The sequence below is a fragment of the Trachinotus anak genome, unplaced genomic scaffold (assembly GCF_046630095.1).
Source record: "Trachinotus anak isolate AG129_WGS33_773 ecotype Australia unplaced genomic scaffold, CSIRO_AGI_Tana_v1 ptg000001l, whole genome shotgun sequence".
Lineage (NCBI taxonomy): Eukaryota > Metazoa > Chordata > Actinopteri > Carangiformes > Carangidae > Trachinotus > Trachinotus anak.
The window spans coordinates 7,552,489-7,579,130 of NW_027273852.1; the positions used below are offsets into that span (position 1 = coordinate 7,552,489).

General features: G+C 38.2%; 1 long non-coding RNA gene across 5 annotated transcripts in view; it reads left to right on the forward strand.

Moving 5' to 3' along the window:
• Positions 1-374: 374 nt before the first annotated feature.
• LOC139613581 (uncharacterized) overlaps positions 375-26,642 on the forward strand; it is an 88,242-nt gene continuing 61,974 nt past the window's right edge. For 4 of the 5 annotated variants that reach the window (XR_011686794.1, XR_011686801.1, XR_011686805.1 and 1 more), the window contains exons 1-2: positions 375-1,105; positions 5,041-5,196. This is a non-coding gene — a long non-coding RNA (uncharacterized lncRNA). Of the gene's footprint in view, positions 1,106-5,040; positions 5,197-7,184; positions 11,836-26,642 lie in introns of those variants that run through there. The other variant, XR_011686813.1, reaches the window with a different exon arrangement.

Sequence of the window (26,642 nt, forward strand, 5' to 3'; positions counted from 1 at the left end):
GCGGACACATCAGAAATGCTTTAGACTGTGTTACGCTTACTGCAGCAAAATTCTTTTGGTGTTCTATCATGGGTGGAAAGGAGCTTGTTGTATTCCAAATAAATATCTTATTAATAATAGGATGAAAGATTTTCAAGATTTTACCTCAAATTTAACCTGTGAAAGAGGTGTTGGAAAGATTTAAGATTAATATAGACTCAACACAGAAATAACATTTCATTATTTTTTTTCACTGTGATCAATCAAATTTATTCTAGAAATATATGCAAAACTTTGTAAATGGAAAGGAAATTGGTATTAAAGTACAGATTCATATATTTGATAAGATATTTTGTGTTCAGTGGGATGGATAGTCGCGACTGTATAATTCACCTTCGAATCATTCTTGGTAAAGTCTACATCCAAACACTGAAATAGTCTGTCTCCAAACTCGCTTTAATCAGTTTGCTGTTGAACCCAAATGTAAAGTATGGCACTTTAATAGAATATGTGGAGAACAAAAAAGCAACAGACTTTCAATATCTTAAAGAACACAGATTTTATTTGAACTTTAAAAGGACTCAAAACGAATGGACTTTGGACTCCTTTTTTTTTTTTTCCTAATGTTTTGGAAAGAGGAAAGGTCGAGGGGTTAGCTGATGTGAAAGCAGTTAGAGACACTGAGTTAGTGAAGCCGGAGTACCTGCGGTTCAATAATCGATGTGAAAGATTGATTACCTCTGTATGACCCCAGCACAGCGAAGCACACACACATGCAAACCAAGAAAGTTAAGCAGAAAATAAACGATAATATAAAATGTAAGTAAAAAATTAGTCAGGAGGTGACCTTTCCATTGATTTCTCTAATATATAAAAAAAAAAAATCGCCAATTTAAATGTTCGGTGACGCATTTTACAACAACAGCGAGGGTATATGTCACTTCCGGATCATATATTGAAAGCTGGGGTCGAAATCATAGACTCAAATAAAAGGCTTAGATTTATAGCTTTTATGTTCCTCTGATGCAACCTGTCGTCAAAATATTCCTTAGTCACACTTTTCCCAGCTGGATGAGCGCTTGACAGAGGAGTGCCTGAGTGGTCTGGAAATGCCTTAAAAACAGCGGTAAGAGATGTGATGACCTGCCCTGCTTTTCAAAGTGAGCCAGATTCGTGTTTGACTCTGTGACTGTGAATTCAACAGCCTCCAAATGGGATAACGCTGCCAGCCAAAGTCAGCCAAGCCGGTGAGGTGGTGGGTTTTAGTTAGTTACAGCCTTCTCTAGTCCATAACTAGGCCCATTCCCCCCCTGTCTTTATGCAAACTTTAAAGCTACATGTTTTACCCATGTAAGATGAAAATAGTTTGCTTTTGTGAACAATTTACAGCGATTTCGATTTGATGTTATTGGTGTTATTGGTAGCCTATATAATTTTCTAAGTGATGATGAGAGTCACAGAATTGTTAAAAAAAAAAAAACGTTTTACAACGTTTTACATTGCGTTTTACAACGTTTTTAACAAAACATCAGTGCTTTCTAATTAAGTACAAATGGCTATGCCACCTGAATATTCAACTTGAACTCCTTAGGTGATATGGCACCTTTTTATTTCACTGCTTACAAGTGTACTATAGCCAAGGCCTTCACCTGCCTCTTTGATACTGTGCCTCTGAGCTTTTTAAAACAATGTTTTTTATCTGCTTGGCAGGCAGCAGCTCTAGTCTCTTCTCCTAGGTCATTTTCAAAAGGCTGTGAAAACTACATTTATTAAGCCTATAATCTGAATGGCTCAGTAATTAACAATTATTGGCCCATACTGTATAAACCAACCTCCACTTAGCAACTTCTCGGCCTCATTTGCTTTCACAATTTTCGATCCTCCAAAACTCCGCAGCTCTTATATTGATCTAAACATTGATTCTGACAAACTTTCAGTTTTAGTGCTACTGGACGAGCCTGCAGAGCCGTGTTCAATATTGATGACTGTAACGTAGTCCTTTATGATGTCTCTGAGTGTAGTATATTGCTGAGTGGATTGGAAAAGTTTGGACTTTGTGGCACTGTGGTAAATTAATTTAGGTTCTCTTAAGCTGTTTGTTAGTTAAAGATGTGGACAGAAGAAAGCAGCATTTGTACGATATACAATCCATACCGTAAGTAGCTCAGCTTCGGTCTTAGCTTTATTTTCAGTAGGTTTACAACAGTATTGAATGAACTGTGTGGGAAATACAGCCCTTTTAACACACAGTGCCCAAATTGCAAGAGTTCCAAGTTAATTAGACACTTGGCTACTTCTTGGACAGCTCAGTGTCTTTTCAACAGTAGTTCATGCAGAAGGTAGGATAATATAATGTTTGTCTATATGGAACTCTTGGTTATTCAAAGCAAAGCAAAGCTATCTGTGTTTGAAAACTGTGGGTCCAGAAGAAGATTCATAAATCCATAATCTAAAAAAAACATGGAGTATATGAAGTGTACCATGTGGATACTGTAGACTACTGCTTGATATATCTGAATTCCATTTAAGCAGCTGTTTATCCAAATCACACGAAAACTCATATTTGAACTCTTTGTGATGGCGATAGTCCATAAGAATATTTGATTCATACCATATGTACTGAAAATGCTAACTTCAGATGGGCCTTTTAAACTCAGCACAAGGAGCCTAGCAGACCTGTGCTGCTTCAGAGGCAGTCTAGAGTTTGTCCACTAGATGTCAGGGAGCTCCCAGACTTCAGAATGAACTTACCTGCTTACAGCTCTCAGTGAAATCACATCTCCAACTTTAGTTTATCCATGATTTAACATGATCAAGCTCAAGAAAATGATGACATCCCATCACATGTTAAATCAAAATGCCCCCATCTCCCAGTGATTTTTGGTGACAATTCAATACCTGAATTCAGTTTTCACTGCTTACACTTAAAATAATATGTAAAAACACTGAGATTTAAAGAATCTCAGGAACAGTTTTTAATCAGCATTCAAATAAAGGTCTGCTATGATGAAAATCCTCCTGTTTTGGACTTCTGATCCAAAGGTTACCTGTCTTTATAAATTGCTCTCTCCAGCTTTCATTCAACAGCGTCCACCAAAAGAGGGAGACATTACATCAAAAATAAAGAAAAATATTATTCCCAAATATGAAGCCTCTACATATGCCTCTCATACGATGTCTCAATTCACATCACTTCAAACTCCATTTGACACAAAGTTTATAAACCCCAGATTATTGGATATGTTCAAATTTTATTTTCTTATTTATTTATTTATTTATCTATCTTTATTTTATTTTATTCATTTTTTTTTGTGCATAGTTCACTTGACACTGGTGCTTGCAGCCCTTTTAAATTGTGCCTTTGCTTTATGTTCTTGTCAATCTCTCAGCAAACGTAATGCCTTGTAACTTTGTACGGGTCCTCAAAAGCTGACACAAAGAGCCGTGTGCGAATACAGTCAGAAGATGGCAATGGTGTCAGGTTATTGCTTGGCTGTCAGTGTTGGTGGGCTGGACAGGCAGCAGCTCCGCGGTGAGCAGGGCTCCTTTCTGCCTGCTGGAGATCTTGTACTGGCTGCTTGAGTCAGCCCTAAGCCGCTCTCCCCACGCAGGGCTCCCTTCACCAGCGTTCACCTAAATCTGTCACACAGATTTGACACTGCGTCACTTGGAGTGCACTCTGAAATGACATGTATATAATGTGGAATATTGTGCACATTTACAGCCTGGACTTCCCTTAGAGCATTAACCGTTTTCTTGTTTTTTGTGATTTTTTTTTTTTTTTTCTTGTGGGGAAAACACAACTGAAGTTTAACAATTTTTTAAATAATAATACAAGTAAACAATTTTTTTTTTTAATGTTGAAATCTAACATATTAAAATACAGGTTAGTATTTTAAGTGTTAACCTATTTGCTTTTTCTAAAATTTTGCATTGATTTTAATTGTTAAATAAAAACATTCAGATTATCATAAAGAACCTACTGTTTAACAGAAAGTGAGATGGAGTAAGATGTTAATTGTTTGTGTAGGTTTTATAAGATTTAATGTTTACTGTGTTGCCATGTGGAGACTTTTACCAATCGTAGTGACCTCTTTACATTTCTGTGCACAGTCAAAATTTTACTGTCGAACAATCGGCATGTTTAGGCCATAAACCTAACAACCCAAATCATCTCAAATTAGGCTCACAGCTATTTATGCATGAGAAATTACCCTAAATACTGTCTTGTATCTATTTCCCTGTGGAAAAATGATTTACACTGATCCTGATTTCAGAATAAATTCATTTCAGCTTCCTATTTAAGATCAGTACTGTAAAGAAATGCAAACTATGAGACTGAAATGTTAAATGAACAATATTAATAATACCTGCAAATCATGTTAACATGTTAATCCATGTAAATGATTAATGTACAATGAACTCAACATTTAAGTCTTTGTGTATTTTATCTTTTTAATCACTGTTTTTGTTGAATCATATTTTCACAGTTAACATACAGGTGTAATCTGAATTATATGCTTGGTTTTGTTGCCTGACAACATTCTCCACTCAGCAACATGTCTTTACACACTGCTTCCTATTGACAGCTTAGTATTTTGAAGATATCTGCAGTAGTGATTGTCTAATATATTTACAATGCATAAAAAGCTCTCTGCTTATTCAGGCCCATGTATCAAACCGTCTGCCTCTGCCTGTCATCACCATGCTTCCTCAATAAGACGCTCCTGCCTGGAGAAAGTTCTGCATTAGGAACAGACAGAAGACAGTGCACTGAGTGCCTATCACTTCTTCCCCTTGTACGGCTTTCGCTCTGTCGCTTTCTTCTGCAGTATTTACTGGATAAAGTGGTAGCAACTGGCCTTGGTGGCCAGTAAGGAGGATTTTCTCTCCCCAGCTGGTGTGGCTTTGTCTGTTTGTGCTGCACAAAGTGGCTTGAAACTGGGTTGTGGTTGAGGGTTCTTGAGGCATATAAAGTCTCAGGTTTAAAAATAATGTAATACAGGATTTAACCGAGTTCTGCTTGATAAAATGATGTTTTCCTGATGTTTGTATCTCCAGCAGGTGTAGGAGGATCAGTATGACTCACTTATCCAGTTGTAAATGAGGAGTCATGGACTTCTGCTCCTTTGGGAATCTCCAGCCCTTTGAAAAGAAAATAGAGGTTAAAAATCTGCTAAACGAGTTAGCAGCAACCTGGATCCTTGTCTTCCACAGGTAATGAGTTTGATTAATTTTTGACCTTTGGAAACTTTTCACTCCTTTTTAAGCCACCTTTTTTATTTTTCCTACCCTGGGATAATAAGGAACTGTGTTCTACACACAGGACCTGGAATGGGCACATTGTTTGCACATGAATTACATAGCTACGTAGAGGGCATAGTGAAAATGGTAATTATATTGCATATATGATCAGCATTTTTCTGTATTTATTGAATATAAGCCATTCATTGTAAAAAAAATAAATATTTATGTATGTTTTAGATACTTTCTTAACTAAAAAAACTTTTTGGCCTATAAATAATAATGCAGGGGATGCTTATTTTCTCACACAGGTGTTTAGAGGTCCTCTCTTTGATAAATCATGATTTGTAAACTTTCCCATAGACAGCAGTGACAGGTTTCCTCTGATAATGTAGAAAAATGGGGAAAGAGAGGGCCGGGCTTAAGTAGAGCTGTGATTTAGAGCAGAGCGATGCAGCATCTCTCCTTTCCAGTGGAGGCCCTCCTGGGTTTGATTTAATTCTCTCCTTGCACTATTAAAAAGGCCTTCCACTCTCTTCACTGCATGCACCTTGCTGTCATAACTGGCACAAAATCATTTATCAATGCCGCTTGTAGGCAGTGCGACTAAGGCCTTTCGCAGTGTATATTTTTCCATTATTGATTGTGTGTGTAATGCATGAAGAAGTACAAAGACGTGTCTCCTCCTGTGTTGGAATGACCATATTAGGCCAGTAGATGAGGGAACTTTTTCTGCCTCATCTACGAATCCATATAGCAGTCATCAGTCCTGCTGGGAAGGGAACTTTGTTTTTGAAATGTTTCTTCATTTCACTGTTGTCTAACTGGCCGCTGAACTCAACAATGATCCTGTGCTGGACGTATGACAAGCAGTTATTTGGTGCAATAAACTGAAAGGCAGTGAATGTCACTGTCCCCCTTTGTTGTTTAATTTATTTTCTTTTCAAAGTGAAGGGAGGTGTCCTTGCTGTGAGAGTTAGTCATTGATGTGGCTATAGTTAGTCCGTCCCCTGCTGTGACTGTCTGTAGGAGATGCTACTTCCTCTTTCCTGCTCGTTCATTGCTTCGTTTGCCTGGGATGATCGCTTTGCTCAGTCTGTTTGGCTGCATTTTGTATGGGGATGGGTGCACTTGATCAAGAACAAAAGATATAAGTGTGAAGTACAGCACAGCCACAGTTCCAAGAGTCTCACTGCTCTGGGGTCAAAAAAAGTCCCGTAACCTTCTCAACAATGCTGTCACTCTTGAGACTTGCACACTGTTGGAAGGCTGCTGAGATCAGTGTGTCTGCATCTTTTTAAAAGGGCTGAATTTAATAAGTGTTGTGTACCATAGCATGTTGCATAACAACCCTTTAGCCCAGAATATTTCCAGAGATTGAATCATTTATATTACACTTTAATGGGCTTAACAGTAGAATAAAGACACCTGTGATTCTTGTATCCAGATTTCAGATTAGTTGAGAAAAAGTTAAATGCTAGGTTTCTTAGATAATGTGGTGTCTGATGCTGATTTTTCATGCATGAAAGTTCCAGCTCCACTTATGATATTGGGGTTGTAAGATTTACAGAGTAGGATGCTGGATAAGAAATAACTCAACATGCTTAAATCTTCGCGATGGTCGGCTCTAGGAATTACACTGAAGTTATTGTGAAATTGAAGGGCAAAGAGGCTATTCAGAGAACATACTGTAAAAAATAGGCAGTGTAATTGCTGGATGTTGATCTTATCTGTTAACATCCCCCATTTGTTTTATTTAGAGTTATAATGATACTAAATTGTTTTATCAACAACTAACTAATGGTTTTATCAGCAATTTACGACCCCCCCCTGCTCAATAAGCTTAAGGTGAATGGGAAGAATCTATTATGGGCTGAGAGCCCTTTATCTCAGCTGTCTTAAATATTGGCACTTACAACAATTTGTCCCCATTTTGTATTGATTTCTTGTTTTGCTTTCAGGTTATGCTGTAAACAGGGTAAATTATGACAGATTTCAGCGTCAGAGATGGTCCTCACCCAGCTGGCTGTGTTGCTGACATAGTTCACTCATCGGCTGTGTGACTAATGAAGGTTCTGTGGAGCGGCCTTCGCAGTCATTTCAGCTTTTCAGTGGAGTCTAGGTCAGTGGTGACATCTCTCAGAAACAGATCAGGCATGTTGTCGATGCTGCAGGAAATATGGCTGAAACCTGAAGATGCTGATCAGAGCTGGCAGGGGATGTGTTGGTGTGCTAATTGTAATTCATAAGTCAGATGAAAGGAGGTGTGGCTTTTGCGGGAGTTTGTTGAGTTCAGAGGAAAAAAGCAACTGGCAGCAACAGAAAACAATGAGTCAGAGGTACAGAGGTATGTTTGTAGAATTTTGCAGCGACAGTAAGCAGGTTTGTAATTATTTTCATTACCCTAAGAGCAACATTTTTCATAGATGTTCTGTGAGGTTAAGTGGAAAGGCTTGCTTAACCATCTTATGTATCCTCTTACGACTGTAACATGCATTTTCTTACACCATAAAAGAACTATTCTTCTAGAGTAAAACTGGAAAGTTTTCAACTTCCTTATTTATTTTGAAGATCTGTGCCTGTGATGTCTTTCCTGGGTTTTATCACGTCTATATCGCCGTCTGGAATGCATTGGTAAGCCTGGCCTCCAAGGGCTAGCATATAGCTCTCTCTGCAGGCTTTGTACAGGATGAAGAAGTCATAATCCTCAAACAGACTTAAATTCCTCCAGAAAGGCTCTTGATCCTGAATCCACTCATTTTCTTCAAACAACTCGGCCCAAAAGAGAAGGGGTATTTGGGCATGGCTGAAATCCTTGATTGAAATCTGCTACAAGTGGGCACAGACACACATGTGCATCGATGCACATGCACGTGCGCGTGCAGGCACAAATAACCCTAAAACGTCTAAGTACACACATATACACCTCCCCAGCCATAGCCTACTGTCGGTGAGAGTCTGGGCCAGGTTGTTGAGAGGGCCTCTCTGAGCTCTTATTAAAAGGTAAACTTCTCTAAGGCCAGGGAATCATGTCAATCACGGGTTGTGTTTTCGCACTGAGCCCAAAGCCTGCTCTCTCCACCCTGTCAGATGCTGTTATCACCCTCAAAGCCATATCAGAATGCTGTTTGTTCTGCGCTTTAGTTTCACCCACACAGCGGATTCAAAAAGGTACAGGTCTATTTGATAGTGTATATTTCATTGCCGGAGAGAGACTGTGTTTGTCTTGCTGTGTTTGTCAGCTCATATTTGAGCTGAGGGTTCCTATTAAAACTAAACACCATATCAGAGGAATATTGCCACCGCCAGGCTCTTTTAAATCGCATATTGAGCCCATGGAGTGTGGAAGCAATTTAGTTGTAGCGTAGTTTATAAGTGAGTCTGTGCTTGTGATGTTTCTGTTTACTCTCCATTCTCATTTATTTAGCGGCAGTAGCCGCCCTCCACATACTTCATATACTTTAATGATTATTTTAGTTATACTGTCGTTTCTAATTTCATAAAAATATTAACTTGTTTGCAGTTTCACTTATTTAATAAATCTCTTTGAGGATATGGCTGTTTTCATTGAGCAGAATTTCTCAAGTCGTCAAGTCAGCTAAGACTTGAAAACTTTATGTGCCTTTACCAATATACTTAATCTTCAATATATATATCTTAGATGACGGAGGAAGGTTGTGTCGTACCAGTTAGACCAGATGCAGGTAAAATAGCAGCACTACCCAAGGTGTCAGGTGATGTTTTTTTTTTGTTTTTTTTTTTGTTTTTTTTTATCTTTTTTGTGGCAGACGCTTAATCCTCCCACTTAACTGCTAACTGAGCTATGAGTGGATGGATAATGCTTTATTTAAGCTTGGGCATTCTGTCAAGACATTTGCATCAGATTTGGGCAAAAATTCAGTCTTATAGTTCACTGCCCTTCACTTGAATCATGCCGTGAGGACATGATCATATTGTGTTGTGTTTACAAATTGCTGTTGTCCAAACTGTTGAAAAACTGTAGTTCAAAAAACAAAGCAAACAAACAAAACAAAAAAAAGAGTTAGTGATGTTTTTGGTTTCCACATTTGAAGAGGTGTGTGAGATGTAATGCATAATAGCAGAGCACAGTTCATCTCATGGGACACCAGTTTGATTATATTATGATTTTTGTATATGCAAAATCATTCATTTTGATGTTATGAATCCTAGTTCTGAAATTACAGTGCACTTCATTTGTTGATATTTAATTATAAAATACTTTATGAGGGAGAAGAACGGTCATTTTCTTTCAAATATGGTCTTACCGTTTGGTAATGATTTTTTTTCTAAGAGAGATGTGTATCTTTGGAAGCTTGGAATATAAATTTCAATTATTTAAATTTTATTTAACCGAAGACCAAACCTTCTGGGAAGGAACACAGATTTTAAGGCTCTTTAAACTTAAATATTGATTTTCTTACCTAGATATTAGGCCACAGATCATGTATGTATTCTCATAAATTTGTCAGTTATTTTAAATACCTCCTAGATCCTCCACATTCACCCACCTATGGATAAGGAAAACAATAGCGAGGCAGTAGGGCTATTCCAGCCATTAGTAAGTTTGCTGGAGGATCTAACACTGTGGGCGGCTGGGGAAATAAAAAAGGTACTTGCGCTAGTGTTGACCTTGTTGCTGGACCTACTGCTGTTTGCTCTGTGGCCAACCTACCACAACACACACACATCCCCATATATACATATACATGTACATTATGAAGATGCTTTGAGGTTCCCAATATTGTCAGGGAGCAGCAGTTGCCTTACATAGACTGTGTAACAACAACAATAACATGCAGGCAGATTTAAACACTGTACTTAGAATCGCATTAACAAACTCAATTATTTTTTCATTGTAGATATGTTGGATTTTGTACATCCAGTGAATGCATTTATATTCCTATGCTGCTGGAAAACAACAAAAAATAAAAAGAACAACAACAAAAAAAAAAAAAAGTTGAATCTGTTCATTAGCATTCTGAACAGTAGTGTACTCCTGTCTGCTCAAGAACCCATATCTGTATATGAGAAAACAGTCCAAGAAGGTTTGTGATGGAACGCCGTGTAAACAACCCATTACTGCAACTCCAGCTGATTAACATATGATTGTAATTCATCATATCATGTGCAGCTGGTGACATCTTGCAGTAGCATTTATTCCATGTTGATACATGCCTTTGGTTCCTTTTTGACAACTCAAAACAAACAGATTGCAAGCTGTCGCTACATTTGCTCAAGATGAATGGAGAAAATGAATCGGGAAATCAGGTGTGTCAGGTGATTAGCACAATCATGCATGAGATCCTTGTGGAATCATAGGAACTTGGTATATTTGGATAAACACTGACAGCGAAACAGACTGTGGCAAGAGCTGGAACCGAGTGAACAAGCTAGAGTCTCGCTTTACAACTGTTATAATACAACTATTATACTGCATATTCTATGGTACATAACCAAGTGATACCCTGATACTATTAACCTTACACAGCAGTATTAAATTCACAGTCTGTGGCCATCTATAAATAAAACGGCCTCCCCACCGCTACAATAAAAACATTGGACTGTAATCTGTTGTGACTCTCTATTTCCCTAACTAAATCTAGGTCCTTAATGTTTACTGTTGCTTTTAAAGGTTTATATATAGAAGTAATATTTATAAGAACAGAATTTAAACTATAGCATCACAGCATCAAGATTTAAAAAGTGATAGTGATAATTGAGAGTTTGTAGAATCCAATAATGATAAACCAGCTGGTATTCTTCTTCTTCTTCTTCTTCTTCTTCCTCTTCTTCTTCTTCTTCACAAACCAACTGTACTCAAGATACTGAGTGTGACTTTTTTGCAGTTGAAAACCATGTAAGTTGCTCTTTGGTGCTCAAAAAATGTAATGAGTTTTTCCTCTGACATAACTTTGGTGTTTTTGTACTGTTATTAATTAAATGCCTATACTGATACGTCTGCAAAAAGCCAGTATTAGCCCCGAATTCAAACGGTACGTTGAAGTATAATGAACTAGGGAATAATAAAAGAGCTTCTTCAATCCACAGAACTCTGTCAATTGTATACTTATATACTGTATGTACTTATGGAACTTAAATAAAATGAGAAAGAAAAAAAAACACTTGGTATTTCATTAAGCTTTGCTCTGCAAGATACATTGAGAATTGCTGCTGAAATGAAAGATGTCTAACATGATGACTTTGAAGGCAACTGTGAAGGTGTTTACTACCCTGTAATTTACATGATTAAACAATTTTTAAGGGTTTTCTCATCCCATCAGTAGCTTTACATATACTGAATGATGGGTCTCGTATCAGTGTGAGTGAAATTTTTGGCCCCTTGAATAACTATTCAGCTATGTTTAGATTGTCATCCAAAGACAGAGCCATATGGACCTTTTAGGTAGTAATGCACTTATGTCGCTTTTACAGCTTAAAACCGTGCTGGCACTTCAAACACCAAACCCTGTTCGTCCTGCGCTCTACTTGACTGGGGAATGTGGGGAACTGAGTGCTATCACTGGGGACATTGAGCTCTGTTGTGCAGCCGTCTCAGGGTAGTAATGGGACGCAGTCACCAGGGAACCCCTTGTGTGTGTGTGTGTGTGTGTGTGTGTGTGTGTGTGTGTGTGTGTGTGTGTGTGTGTGTGTGTGTGTGTGTGTGTGTGTGTGTGTGTGTGTGTGTGTGTGTGTGTGTGTGTGTGTGTGTGTGCTGAGGGAAAACTGACAGGAGCAGAAGAGGGAGAGGAGAGGGATTCAAACGAGTGAGCAATAGTGAGGGAAATAGAGGAGCATTTGTATGGTCTTCTCTGCCACTGAAGTTGTAAAATGGAAACCTATTTCTCCCCTGACAGCTGCAGTAGATTTAACCCCCTGAGTTCAGCTGCTTATGATGTTGTGCGGTGTAGAGGTGGACCGCGGGGGTGTCCCAAAGGCTTGTTGTTTCTTGTCAAAGATTAGATTGAACCAAGCGGCTGTGGTTCACTCTCATGCCTGAGAGAAGCCAAGACTCCCTGTCAGTAACCACAACCTCTGAGCTTTGCTCTGTAGCACTGCATCCAAATTTCTTTCTTATTGCAGAATAATGTATTTGTCACTTTCAAATAGACTCAAGCTTCCTTGGTGGTTTCCATGCTGCTGAATATTTGACTGCACCACACTGTGCACTGAGGCATCACTACATGCATGTTTCTCAGTTTTCTGATTTTATGATGTCAGTGCTGATTTCCAACCTCACGCATTTTCTTATTTCATATATTCATACATTTCTAATTAGTTGGCTGGGTAATTTTAAACCTATACTTCACCAACCACTGAAGACACTGAAAGACTGACAACTGACTATGTTTATTCACCAAACACAATTAGAGAAGGTGACGACAAACTTAAGTTAAAATGGCTCTAAATCATTTTGCCTCATTTATTATAGATTGTATCAGGAAGTAAGTCTGGGTGCTGGATGTGTGTTAAAATATTAGTTGAAATGTAGATTTTTTTTTTTTTTTTCATGTGTTGTGAACTTCTCGCAGTCTGGACAAAGCACGGAGTAAGCACTTAGTCATCATGTCAATTTCAGCCACAACAATGTGACAGGAGCACAGTGATTTGACAAAGTAATTGATTTTCCTTCATCAGCTGGGGGAGGTGTTTTAAAGACCATTAGGGATGTTAGAAAGAGGGGTACAGATTCAGTGTTTTTCAAAGTTTAAGCTAATGAGCAAAAAAAAAAAAAAAAGTAGTATATTGTTCTTATACTGTAGTATGTGTATCATTTATGAATAAATCAAATTTACAATTATCTTCCCCTAATTATTCTCATCATAGATTCAGTGTTTATTAATTTTTAGTTTCCCTATGTAGTATCACTCTGAAGGGTTTTGGGGAATTGTATTTCATGATTGCCTTTAGTCTATACTTGAGTAAATTGCACTGTAATTGTCTGGTAATAAAGATTTTTAGAAATCACCCCCTTTGCAGCAATAATCAGTTTGATGCATGCTTGTCTGCTCTGTGAGGGAAGAGGTTAGCTGTCCCCCTTAGTTTTAGAGAGAAGGTTTAAGGAGGGATCCACTGAAGGCATCTGTCAGTGAGGTAAAGAGCACTGACAGCCATACGTCATCTCTGCCTGGTGCAGGCCCCTGTATTTAAAAGAGTACGGCAGTCAAAAGCCCATAAAAGTGAGTGACTCCTCAGGAGCATCTGCCACTGCATGCAGGGAGGAGATTCAATGTGAAAAAGGGGAGATAATGTGCTCACTCACTAATGGGCACCCGACTAGACACAGGCTCATTTTTCACATCATGTCATCTGTAAGGTTTGAATAAAAGTAATGGCCACAATGAGCCTGGATCTCTCCCAGCCATTATAGCTTTTGCTTCCTCACTTTTATTTGTGTTGACTTGTACAGTCGGAGGAGATGACAGTCTCTGGGCCTGTGGATCAGTCAGAGTGATGATCTGCACTGCTCCCCTCTGCTGCTGACAGGTCCCTTCTCCTCTGGCAGGCATGTGAGGCCAGAATGCCGCACTACGTCATATCAAATGCTGTAATCTGACAGAATAAAGGGATTTGCACACTGGGGACATCACAAACTCTGTCTTTTGTAATTTTCTGACAGAGACAGAAGGGGGAAATGAAAGGGTTTCTACAGTTTCATGTAGTAAGAATTAGTGTCAGTCAAAGTTAAGTGGCTATTTTAAGATAAATAGGGGAGAATTTCTGTGGCATGTTTTGGGGCACTGGGCTTTAAAAGACTATGCTAATGTGAGAAGATACTGATTGGTCTTTGGATGTTTTCATTTCCTGAACATTCACAGTTGCAGGACACAGCTTGTCTAAATATCCATTCTGAAAAGGTTAGTATGTAATTAACGCTTAAATTCACTGCCACTGTCAGCCATGTTCAGTTCAGAGTAACAATAGATGCTCAGATGTTCATCTTTTCATTTTTATGATACACTGTGAACACTAGCTTATATAACTGTATAATAATTTAAAAAAAATAATAATAATAATAATTCTGTCGTATTAGTGCTTCAGACCTCTTGCGTAATGGTCATTTTATGTATGTAAAACAGATAAGGAAAAGCCTCAATATTATATAACACATATTTTCTGCTTCATCAATTACTTTTCAAATAAAGAACTGTTTTGTGTCAGGCCCTATAAAAATAGGAAGACGGATGAGAAAACAAGTGATTTCCTTATTAGGTTCAGGAGTCAAAGGCCTTCTTCCAGAGCTGTGGGCTTCAAGAGCCCAGAAGATTAAGACATATATTGGATTCATGATGGGGGCCACAAAGTTCATTTTCAAAATAAAACAGAATATTATTCACAGTCCTTTTAAAATTCAGATTGCCAGCTGACCTGTGACTTGGAAGTAGTGTATTACATTTTCAATGAGCTGGCGCTATGTCACTAGAAGGAAAAATCCCATTTCTTGCTCCTTTGCCAGGGGAATTATGGGATTAGACCAACCATAGTTTAAGGAACTATGAGAGAAACAAATATATTGTAAATTGTATTGTACATTTTGACATCTCAGATTTCCTTTGTTTTCCTTTCAGATGTATGTATCCCTTTTTACTGCAAGGCGTTAATTCTTTAAAGCATTGGAACTGAGATCTCATATCTCATTTTGAGTCGTACTGAGACAACACTGTAGTGAGGAAAAACGAAAACAGTCCTGCTTTGTAAGGCAGTGAAAATCTCCCACTGGTGATATTATAAGAGACACTTGCACACAGCTCTGGCTGATTTTCATATATATTAAAATCACTACCTACTGTGGCATATGAAATTGTGCAAACCGCTAAGGCCTAAGCTTACCATTCAAACTTCCGCTTCTCTTTGATTCAGATTTTCCTCTCGATTCTTTGACCCTAAAAAAAGGTGGCTAGTAATCTCATTCACACACTGTTTCCATCACAGACCCCCAGTACCCTACATAAGACCATAGAAGTAATATTGACATTGTTCAGCTGCATAAAAAGTTGTCATACACAAACATTATGAAAAGTTAACGCATCCCTCCAAGCTATACACACTCACAGCTCCCAGTATAATAGAAATCTTCATTTAAACCCTCTCCCAGGACAATGGAAATCTGTACTGGCAGAGAGATGAAAATATAATACTCAGTCAAAATTCTAATTTTACCGTTACAGTACTGAGAGCTTTAAGATATTGAGGAAATATGCTAAACATAATCAGTCAACACACCTGGTAGAGGGCTGCACCACACGGTAAGAAAGCCACAACTTCAGCATGGTGAGCTCATTCCTACAGTACCCCCCATCCAACCCCCATCTCCCTGCACCAATGCCTGCCTCATCACTCCACACAAAATATCCCACCCTTAATTGGTCTGTGCTCCTCCAACATGTTTGTAATGAAAAAAGCAGCACATAATTCTTAGTTTGTTGGCTGGCAGAGCCCAATTTACAAAAGTGGAGGTTGGTGATAAGCAGAGACAGTACGGCTGTGGAGTGCTCAGAACAATGAATCACCCCGCTGCCAGGGTTGAGCAGAATATAATTGAGTCCAACATCTCTGAGCACTTTCACCATAATTAATGATAATCTGTAACAGAGGAATCTGAGATTCCAGTTCACAGAACTGTTTAATTAGGCCCAGTAATGAAAGCACAGGCACTACAAGAATATGGCCGGCCTCATGATTAATGATTTGTGCTACTGAACACAAAAGTGCTGCACCGTTAACTCCAACGGATGCTGCTGTGTTTCCCTGGCATTTACAGAACACAAAAATACATATGGAGCTGTTTGCATCCCCTATATAAAACAGGATAAATACTGTGTTATTTTTCTACATGCATATGCTTCTGTTTTTATTGTTCAATCATCTGGTTTAGACAAAACATTGTCAACTCTAGTGGAATTACTAAATTTCAAAATGTACTGATAGATAGGATTTTTACATGATAATGAGGACAGTCTTTCCACGGGTATTAATGTACACTGATCAGTGCTCACAGTTTGGTTTAGTACAATATAAATGGCCGTCTGTGCTCCCTCTAATTGAGATATAAATAAATCCTCAGTCCTATGACAGGATGTAGATTTGTTGATACGCAGCTCATGACAGTCTAATAGTAGGTATGTTTATGACGAGAGGAAATATTTTTATGTTTGATGAAAGGTTACATCAAATCCAATGCAAACCTTAAAATACGTTTAAATGGTAGCAGTAATTGTGTCGTGGGAGGTGCCTTTTCAAACTGAATATAGTGACTATGTAATTTCTTGGCTACACATCCAGTAAAATCACTACTTATTTATACCGTTGTGTGCCAAAAAGATTGGCATGTGGCGGAAAAATAATGTGGTACCATTCACTCAAGTAATAAAAAAGGGACATAAGATTTGAGGTCTTTTACTTAAAAGTATGGATTACATTATTGAATGAAATGCTCCAGCTCCTGTTTGTGCCTCGCAGGCATCTTTGTGGTTATTTCCTGGTGGTATAGCCAGAGTTCTGCGACTTCATAACACAGCAGCAAGCAGGGATCTGCAGTGGCTATGTGCTAGAGTGGCTCCACCTTTTAAATGGATCTCATGAAATGCACAGTAATACAGTCATACCATTACAGAAACAAAATACGATTTTTGTTTGGCATGAATTGGATTTCTACCCAGGAAAAAAAAAAAGCTATTAGTCACTCCCTGTCAGTTTGTTGACTGCTCTGAGTTTGATGTTCTGGTGTGCTAGACCTCTGAAGTTAAATTTCACACTTAGTTGCATATTTTAAACTTAATGCTTCCTTTGGTGAAAATATGGTTCGGCAAATCAAGAGTCATGCTAAGAGACTTAATAGAAAGATCAGACTGTTATGAAATGATAGGAACAATATGCTGTGCAGGAACCTACTATTCATTTTATTCATCACACCTTTCAGTAAAATGCTGTCTCCATCAAGCAGACACATGCCTTAGGAAACGACAGTGTGAAAGGCAATAAGCGCAGAAAACCAGCCACAGGAGCTCAACCCTCATAAATCTATGACAAAACTTTCCAAAAATGAGAAAAGAGGACATAAAGAAAGAGAGAAAAATAGATGTATTCCTGTGAAAGAAATGACTGAAACCGCCCACCCCCTTGCCCTACCATTCCCCATGTCTAAAGCTTGTTTAGTTCTTTAATTCTACAGTTTCTGACCTGGATCTGGCCATCGCTGCACATGAAAGAAATTACAAAAGCCTCTCAGTCACAGCAGCCCAGCTTCCTCCTGCACCACAGCATTTGTCATTGCCAAAACAGCAGAGTTTAATTAAGTGTTGTGAGCAGCCTAGTGAGAAACACACTTTAAATTAAACCTCTGAACATGCTGCTATTGGTTCTTTACCTTCTCAACAATCAGCGGGGTATACGGCATAAATTTCTATCTCTCAAGGGGGAAGGCAGCTGCTGCACCTCTAGCAATTCATAAACGGCTTGCCTCCCCAAGAGCAATCTCTATTACAGCACATTTCATTATAGCCCAGTTTGGAAACAGCAAGCAGATGAACGTGATAATTAATGTCCCTTCCCAACTAAACATTTTATTTACTCTTGATGAATTAACGGTCGTTATCAGGGTTAAAAAAAAACAAAACTGTATGTCGGTGCAGTTGTATAGGTGAAAAGAATTACATGGCAGATTATCTTCTGAGGCATCAAGCAATTCCTGGTGCAAGTGAAGGAATGAATTCAGCCCCCTCTATAATAATGGATTGTTTCAAGTTGGTAAGCATTTTGATTCAGTAATGAATTTATAACGATGTCTACGATATCACAAGATACATCAGAAGAAGAAGACACCAGAGCCACTGGCGGTTACATCTGTAGCAAAGACAGTCCTTTTGTTAAATGGCATTAAATTGGCCCTGGAGATTTTAAGATGCTTATTATTGGATGATTTTAAGTCCACTTAAGCAAAAAGGAGCATTTATACACAGTGATGGCAAAAATTAAAATTAATCTGCAGGTGAAACTTATTCTAGTAATATGCAAATAATAGACTGTTGCATTATTGATGATATTTCATTATGGTGTGTCTCATAAATGTTATGCCACAAAAGCCTAACCAGAAAGGCATTTCAAAGTTACAGCAGATGATATTCAACGTTTTGTTTTTAAAATGACAAAAACAACAACGTTATTGATCCTCCTAACGACAAGTAAAGCCTGATATAGCTTATCCCTCTGTGACAACTTTCATTGTTGTCCCAAAACTACTGAGTGACATGTTTACTTCATTATGATGAACATGGCAAGTTTATTTTGAATTTCTCCCACATAGGTATACATCCTGTAAATACTCATTAGCATACCAAATCTGTGATTAAAATGATACCTAGCTGTTTTGCATTCTGTTGAGTAGTTAGGAGTACTTCTGTGCAACTTCACATACTATTCCTTTGCTCAAGTTGGGTGCAGCACGGCATCTTGGTAATTGTATAGTTTCATGTATAAATGCAGTCTGTATTGGAGAACCAGATTCCTAAGTATGCCAAGTGGTTTAAAAAAAAAAAACAGTCAAGTCTTATGCCCATATAACATCTAACAAGCTAGGCCCTGGCACAAACACAGAAACCAATCAAACTCAGCCCACATGAACCTTAAACAAAGGTGGAGGTACATTTTCTATCCATGTTGGATGACATTTCCTTGTCCTCCCGTTGCTGCTGCTCCTACGTTTGAGTGATCAGACAGCCATTACAAGGTCCAGGTTTATTAGCGAGACCATATAGGCCCAAAGCTCATTGTGGTAGAGGTGTAATTCTCTACAAAGTGTGTCACGTTAACTCTGTTGACTGATCCACACAACAGCTGGTTGAGAAGACCTCTCACACCTCTGTTCAGCAGCCCTGTAAAGGAGCAGCGATGTCTGTAGCTCTCTGCAGGGAAACCAGAAAGAAGCCTTGACATGCTTTTCATCGCTGGCTTGTTCATACTGGAGCCGGCAGTCACTTATACATGGCAATTTCCAAGTGCTAAATTGGATGAAGCGTCTTGTCTGAAGTGTCTCCACTTCACCTACAGTATGTTTAATATATACTGTATGTTTAAAAAAAAAAACTTATTCTTGGAGAAAGGCTTTGATCTCTGTTTACAATTCAAATAAAGTTTGAACAAAGTCCTGTCGTTCTTACCGTTTTTGCATTTGTCATGTTTTTGCATTGACATGTTTCAGCAGCTGATTGTGGCTAATTTGATAGGAACTGTATAATCAGTCCTATATAATACATCTGAGATTAAAGGAAGCTTGGCTTACATTGAATCCTGGTGGTAGATAACTTCCTCTTGTTTCACAGTAACAACGTCATGCAAAATGTATTGGGACCTATTAAGGTCAGAGTTGGATCTCTTTCATCGCTGATCATTTAAGGATGCTCCTCTTTGCAGTGCCAAATGATATATGACCACTTCTACGCCGCTAGTTAATGTACACTATTAGCTCTGTATTTAAACATGATAATGTAATTGATTCACAAATTGATTTATTGATGTTAATTCAAGTGTTTCATGTATTAATCACAGTAAAGAAATTAATTTAGTATATTTTATGAGCTGTTGTGCGATCAACTAATGGTATGAATTAATCAACTTTAATAAGAATTCAAACACTATTGTTAAGCTAATTTGTCACTTTGTTAGAGGGAGAATGAACAAGAGGCTCTTGCTTTACAACACATAACTCTACTGGACCATTTTGGGGAATTACACTCCTTATTTTAGAGGTCTTGGATAAGAAACGTAGCTATCAGTCTATCAGATAAACCTATACAATCTATTACACTCCACAAGAGCAGCCCTGGAATTATTTCAACCTTTTTTTTGCCTAACTGAGTTTGGACCAAATTACATTCAGGTCACTTGTCCCGATGTGGATACTGACCCTAACATACAGCTTAATGCAAAAAATATTTTATCACAAGGATTTTGTTTAAAATGTCAGTTTTTACTGACATTGTTGAACTCAAAGGAAACCCAAAGACCCAAACTCTGCACCTTTTGTGTCTTTTTGTTTGCAGTGTATCATTTGAAGTAGTGGTAGTGCAATAAAACTGTTTCCACTCTTTGCTTTGAGTAAACACAGCAATTGTTTTGCACTCCAGAGAGCCATTTAAGTAGTTCATTAGTGGCTATGTCATGTCTTTAAAGTATTGATCTCTCCAGTCAATGGAAAAATAACAACCTGGTTATAAGCTACTTGTCCATAGCGGTGGGCAACATAAATTATTTAAAAAGGGCAGATTCACTGCGGCCATGGAGCCATCAATCATAAGATATGGCAATGACAAAAAAGCTGTGCTTCACAGGTCCCTCCTATCTCCCCCCAGAACAATTCTATCAGCCAGGTGACTGTGAGGAGGCAGGATGACCTGATGTCACTCACATTGTTGCCTCTGCCTTTGAAGGGCCCAGCTCTTCCCTCAGCCCTGGAATGGGATGGCTAAATAGATTCTCTGTGTTTACCGCTGGCCTCCCTCCCAGTGCACACTTCAATTTGTCTAATAATAAAAGGTGGACAGAAGAGTTGGAGTTTCCCCAAACAATGGATGAATTTTTTATCAAATGGTAGAATTGAGTTGCAAGTGGCGCAATATTTATTCATAGGTGTTTATTCAGAGATGTTCTATTGAAAAGTGAATGATACAACAAGTATGGAGGTTTCTGTGAGTTAGATTTTCCTGACCCTGTGCTAGCTAAGGTAATTAATAAACTAATTAGTGTATTTTGATTTACATGTCAGATTTTCCATCTTGATTTTTTACTCTTTGCACAATATATGCTTAGTGTGGATCTTTACACATTCAGCAATATCAGTGTTATTAATGTAGCAAATATTCAAGCCCTTGTCTGGTCTTTTTTTCCCAAATCAATTATCTGGTTTTGTTTTGTTTTTTCATTTTCTCAAAACTATGCTCATTCACAGATATATGTGATTTATTTCTTTCTTTTTTTTTTGATGTTACTGCAACACAAAAATTCACATTTCTAGTTAGCAGTATGAATGTAGTTCTAGAATATTTTTTATTTTTTATTAAAACATTGTATGTTTGTTGCTGTGTATGCACCTTTCTTGCAATTGTATATTGTAGTAGTAGACACCGCATCTCAATTGTTGATCTAAATTGTTGTGAAAGGCGGAACTTTTTCACATGCCTAAGTTAAATTGCAAATATTGCATATAAAGTACAGAGTTAAAATAGAAACTTAAGTGACTGTATATTTCAGTTTTATTTGTAGCATATTGTCTATGTGGTATGCAGCAGACATTGGCTTTATAGTATTAATAACCAGAACAACCTTTCATTGGAAGCCTGATAATCTGATTGGATGTCCTCTATAGATTAATTTAAACTGCAGTAATTCATGGTCATAATGTGTGTCCTTTGTCTAGTATAAATCACTACCCCAAAAAATGAACCCACCACTGCATGAATATATACCCTAATAGCAACTCATCAGAAACACATAAGAGCATCATAAATAAAGCCATGAAAAGGCGGCCAAGCAAATAAAAAACACAGGGAGATACTTAAGTGTGGCAGGCGTGTCTTTGAGTTTGAGTTTCAAAACGCGACTTTGATTAATAATTGATTATATAAACCCATGCTACATGAAAGGCAGGAAGAGCTGCCATTCTTGTGAACGGCCAGCCAGTCAAACGGCACTTTGTTGTTTCAAATGCTCCCCTGCATATCAGTACCATGGTCAGTCCTCCCACCAACCCAGAGCTGTGCAACAAAGACAGCCTGACAAAGTGCCAGTGCTGCCCTGATGAAACGAGACATGCAGGGATATGAATGACTACATCTAAGGGGTAATTGCTGCAGAGCAGGAGCCTCCTACCTCGTTTCATTTAGTCTATTAGCAATTTATGGCTGGTCTCACTCAGCTCTACGCAGGAGGGGTTTGATCTAAATTCTCATGAGCTTTTAGGTGAGACTGGGACCCAGTAGAGAGCCTTGGGGGGAAGAAAAGGGTTTCACTTACTACTGTTTTAATTCTCTTTGGCTTATCATTAATTTGTTGTCACAGAAGAAAGGTGAGCATTACATAAATCTAATTAAAGTTAATGGGATTATGATGCCATTCTCGGAGTCTCTGAAGTCTGGTGTATAGTTGTTTAGACAACAGAAGGGTTGTCCTTCTTGGTGCCTCTTCACTCTGTTTTCCCTCTATGCTTGAAATATATATATATATATATATATATATATATATATATATATAAATAGAATTAGATAATCCCCTGAACTCTGAGACTGATTATTGTAGAGAATAATGCAGCTGTAACACCAGTATAGTGAGTGTCTCAGCAATAGCAAATTGCTAAAATTTGATATAGCAGTCTGTAAAGATTTAGAGCTGCTCGCACTGGCTGTGGATGTTTGTGGTAGGGCTTTGGCCCAAAGGTGTTGGTGCTATCAGAGGCCCCACTGGCTAATGCCTGGTGTCAGCCCCCCACTGACAAGGATGCAGATCTGTATGTATTGGGGTGGGGGGTTCTGACTGGTCCAACAACAACAGGCAGGCAGAGTGAGCAGGCTAACTCTGTGTGATGGCTTCATGCCGTTCTGGCCCAGTGGCCAGCACACCAAGACATGGTGTTCGTGTTAACTGAGACTTGGATATGTTTTGGAGTCAGCAGTGTTTAGAATTAGAGGTTGTTTGGGTTTAACAGCAGAGTAGATTAAAGGTGTCTGTGCAGCCACACAGCTCAACAATGACTTCATTTTATAAGGTTGAGTGCTGTGAAAACCATCTTAAAAAGTCTCTCATCACCTTTCCATGTAACTAAATAAGCTGCACCACAAATTTGACATTGTATTTTTCTTATTCAACTACTTAATTTTCATTATCTAGCTACTATTTTTATCAACCATACACTGTGTTCCTACTTTAAGTGATTATTTTGGATACTGTACTGAAAACACATAGTCCTATTAAATTAAGTAAAACATGAAAATGATTTGTAATTTGAGAAATACATCTAAATCTAAATCTATCTAAAAAATAAATGACGAAGTTATGTTACATGATATGAGAACATTGTTACATATTTAATCAACAACATGAAAACAGAGAATGAAAAATAGCCCGAGCTATATTCTCCATCCATGCCACTCCCCTCCAGCTGTGCAGGACCATGTGGCTCTGGTGAATGACAGGTCTGGTGTTTGCTCTGAAACTCTCTGTGGCACCTCCCTCCACAGGGGACACTGAACCACCAGCCCACAGGAGAGACTCCCACTGGGAGGGCCAGGGCCTTGCGCTTCCTCTCCTGGATGACCTCTGACACACCCAGTTTGTGCTTGGTGGCCTTGAAGAGACAGTGGTGGGGATTTCTCCCCAGCCAAGCAGCGGGTTGTAATTGATGTGGCAGAGACGTCAGCACTAATCTTTTGCTCTCTGACGGCCTCTCTGTAAGCCCCTCATCCACTCGACTCCGAGACCTGCCGCACCAACCTCTGCAAACTGCTACCTAGTCAATTAGATCTACTCTGTCTGTTCCCTGTTTTGTGTAAATATATCTCCTGTAGACACCCAACATGTTCAGTTATCTACCGCGGCACATTCAGGGTGATTTCTTAATGCCGCCGCATGCCACTATCAGCAAATGGAAAGCTAGGCTGATATCTCTTCCCGCAGTGGGCTGACTGATTATATATGGAACAGGAGGACACTGTTGATTTTCATATTTGTATGGAGGATTCCTATCTTCCTCTACATACCTTGGGCCCCACAGTGCATATGGATATTGTAATCACACACAGTTGTATATTGTGTGCTGCACCTGGGGATACCATTACTAATTTCTTTAAAGTGGTGTGAATAGAGTCCAATGTGAAGCATATCACAAGCACTGGTCTGTTATGTGTTCACTTATCCCTCAACAATGTCAGCAACTTTGCTTTGGAGGACAAACCATGTCATGGGAAGAGGTGCTACTTGTTACTGTCAGGGACGCATAGATGCTCTTTTTAAACAGGAGCAAGAGACACATGGCTGTACCATGTATCAAACATTAGCATGCAAAGCTCATTGAGCAGAGAAGTCGCATTTAAAGATGAACATGATTAAAACAGAGAAAATACTACTTTCTGAAAAGAGAAGGTGATGTCTCAGATCTCATGTTAAAAACACTGAAAATTGTTTTTGATTGCAGGTTTGCTCACTTAAAAGAATGTTGCTCAAGTCTCAAGTGGACATCTATCGAGGGAAAAAGCAATCTGTCACAGTTTTGTTTAAGGTTAACAACAGTACATTTTTGTACATTTGTCCAGTGGGGTTTTAAAAGGTATCCTAGCACCAATGGTGATCTAGCTTTTGTAGTTAGAGGACAAGTCCATCCTAAAATTTAAGGGAAGTGTAACAATTTGGGAAAAATACTTACTTGCTTTCTTGCTGTGAGTTTGAGGAGATTGATAGCACACTCAGGTCGGTATGGTGAATAGGAAGCTACAGCCAGTTAGCTTAGCATAAAAACTTGAAATGATAACAAGCCTGGTTCTGTCTAAAGGTAACAAAATCCACCCATCAACCAACACCAACACATTAAAAATTGTTTGGTTAATCCATACAAAAAACAAAGTGAAAAACCTTTTTGTGAACTATTTCTTGGCCAAGATTATTTTTGGTGAGTTTAGGTACAATCATCTGTAATGGCAGTGGAAAAAGTGGGATTTGTTCCATTCCTGCCTTTTAGTTTTGACGTCAGTATCTATTGTACAAACATGGCTGACTCTTAGCTGAGCAGCACTTTATTAAGTGATGAAATCACACATGAAGTTGGTGTATTATGTATCTTTGTGCTGATAGAATGTTTATTTGAGACATTACACACAGGTCTACATTTTACTCAAATATAAGGCTTACAGTTCAGAAATAGAAATATGTAGTTATATCCCTGTAAAAAGGCTTTGGTTTCATCAGCTTCCATCCATATGGAGTCAAGTCTATGATGATTACCATGAAAAGGTTTAGAGATTGCTTCCTGTTTACATGCTCCACTCTAGGTTATCAGAAAAAAAAGGGTTCTGACGTAAGCAATACGTCAACATCAGCTGTTAATAATAGGCAAACTTTTGAAAAGGATAGACTGCCATGAAGAACATTTATTGCTGTGATATTTGTGGAGTCAACATCTTTATCAGAATCTGCTTCTCAGAACCCCTGTCACTGCACCCCATGATTCAGTCTTCTGGAAAATAGCAAATGTCATATATTTATTTTTTCATTGAGATTTGACTTAGAATCTCATAGTTATTATGAATTATGGACAAAGTATCTCACAATTATGTGGAAACATTATCTTGTAAGTGCAGGAAAAAGATCCTATCATTATCAACATTAATTAATAAGTCAAAATAATGTTGGAGACAGGAGTCTGGGACTGAGAGACTGGAGGAACCTTAAATGGCACTACCTCAGGTAGTGTGGTTTTTACTTGAATGATTCCAATGATTTATTCCTGCACAGTTAATCACACACGCCAAATATAATGCCATCATTATTTACTGAGAAAGAAATACAAGCAAATGCTGTCTTTTAAATATTCATAAATGACAAAGATTGGTAAAACTACATAACAGTTGCATTTTTCTCTTAATTTTGATATGGATTTTTCATATAATTTCTTTTTAAATTTTTTTTTTTCTGAAAAAAAAGAGGTTATGGTTGAAACATCCTTCTATATCTTTCTTTTTACTCTTTTTACTCGTCTTTAGATGACTGTCTGCTGAAAAGTCTATAATATTACATATAACCTATAGTAGAATATATTATTTGTTACTACAACTATGATATTCAGTTTATAAATCTATACAACATTAATTTAGGACTAATGTAGGACTCTCTTTTGAAAGTGTGAGTTTCACCAACTCTGCAGTTATGACATTTTCACACCACAACACTGCAACAAACCTTTCACGTCCCATCACAGTGGGAGCGATTTCAGGCTGAAAATACCCATTTCTCTTATTTAGTGCTACCTCATATGACCTTCTAGTTGTGATTCTTCCTCAACACTGTGGATATGAAGCCCGTACTGTGCAGTATCTTACTAGACAGGTGGCAGACATGCTCCTTGAACATGGTCCACTGAGAATACTCCAACCTCAAGGGATTCATTATTTATATAATTACTATGACTAAATATTCCAACATAACAGTCGTGATTATTTTGCAAGAAGAAGGTCAAGATGGTGAGAGAAAGAGGGAAATGCAATAATTCGCCAAACAGAGTTCTGATCAGGATGCATGTAAATGTATCAAAGAGAGGCCCATAGAAAGCACACACAAGGTTAATCTGCTATGACTGTTGAAATTTCCATGATATGCCAGTTGAATAAAGAATTACGTTGGAATGAACCATGCTGTTTATCCAA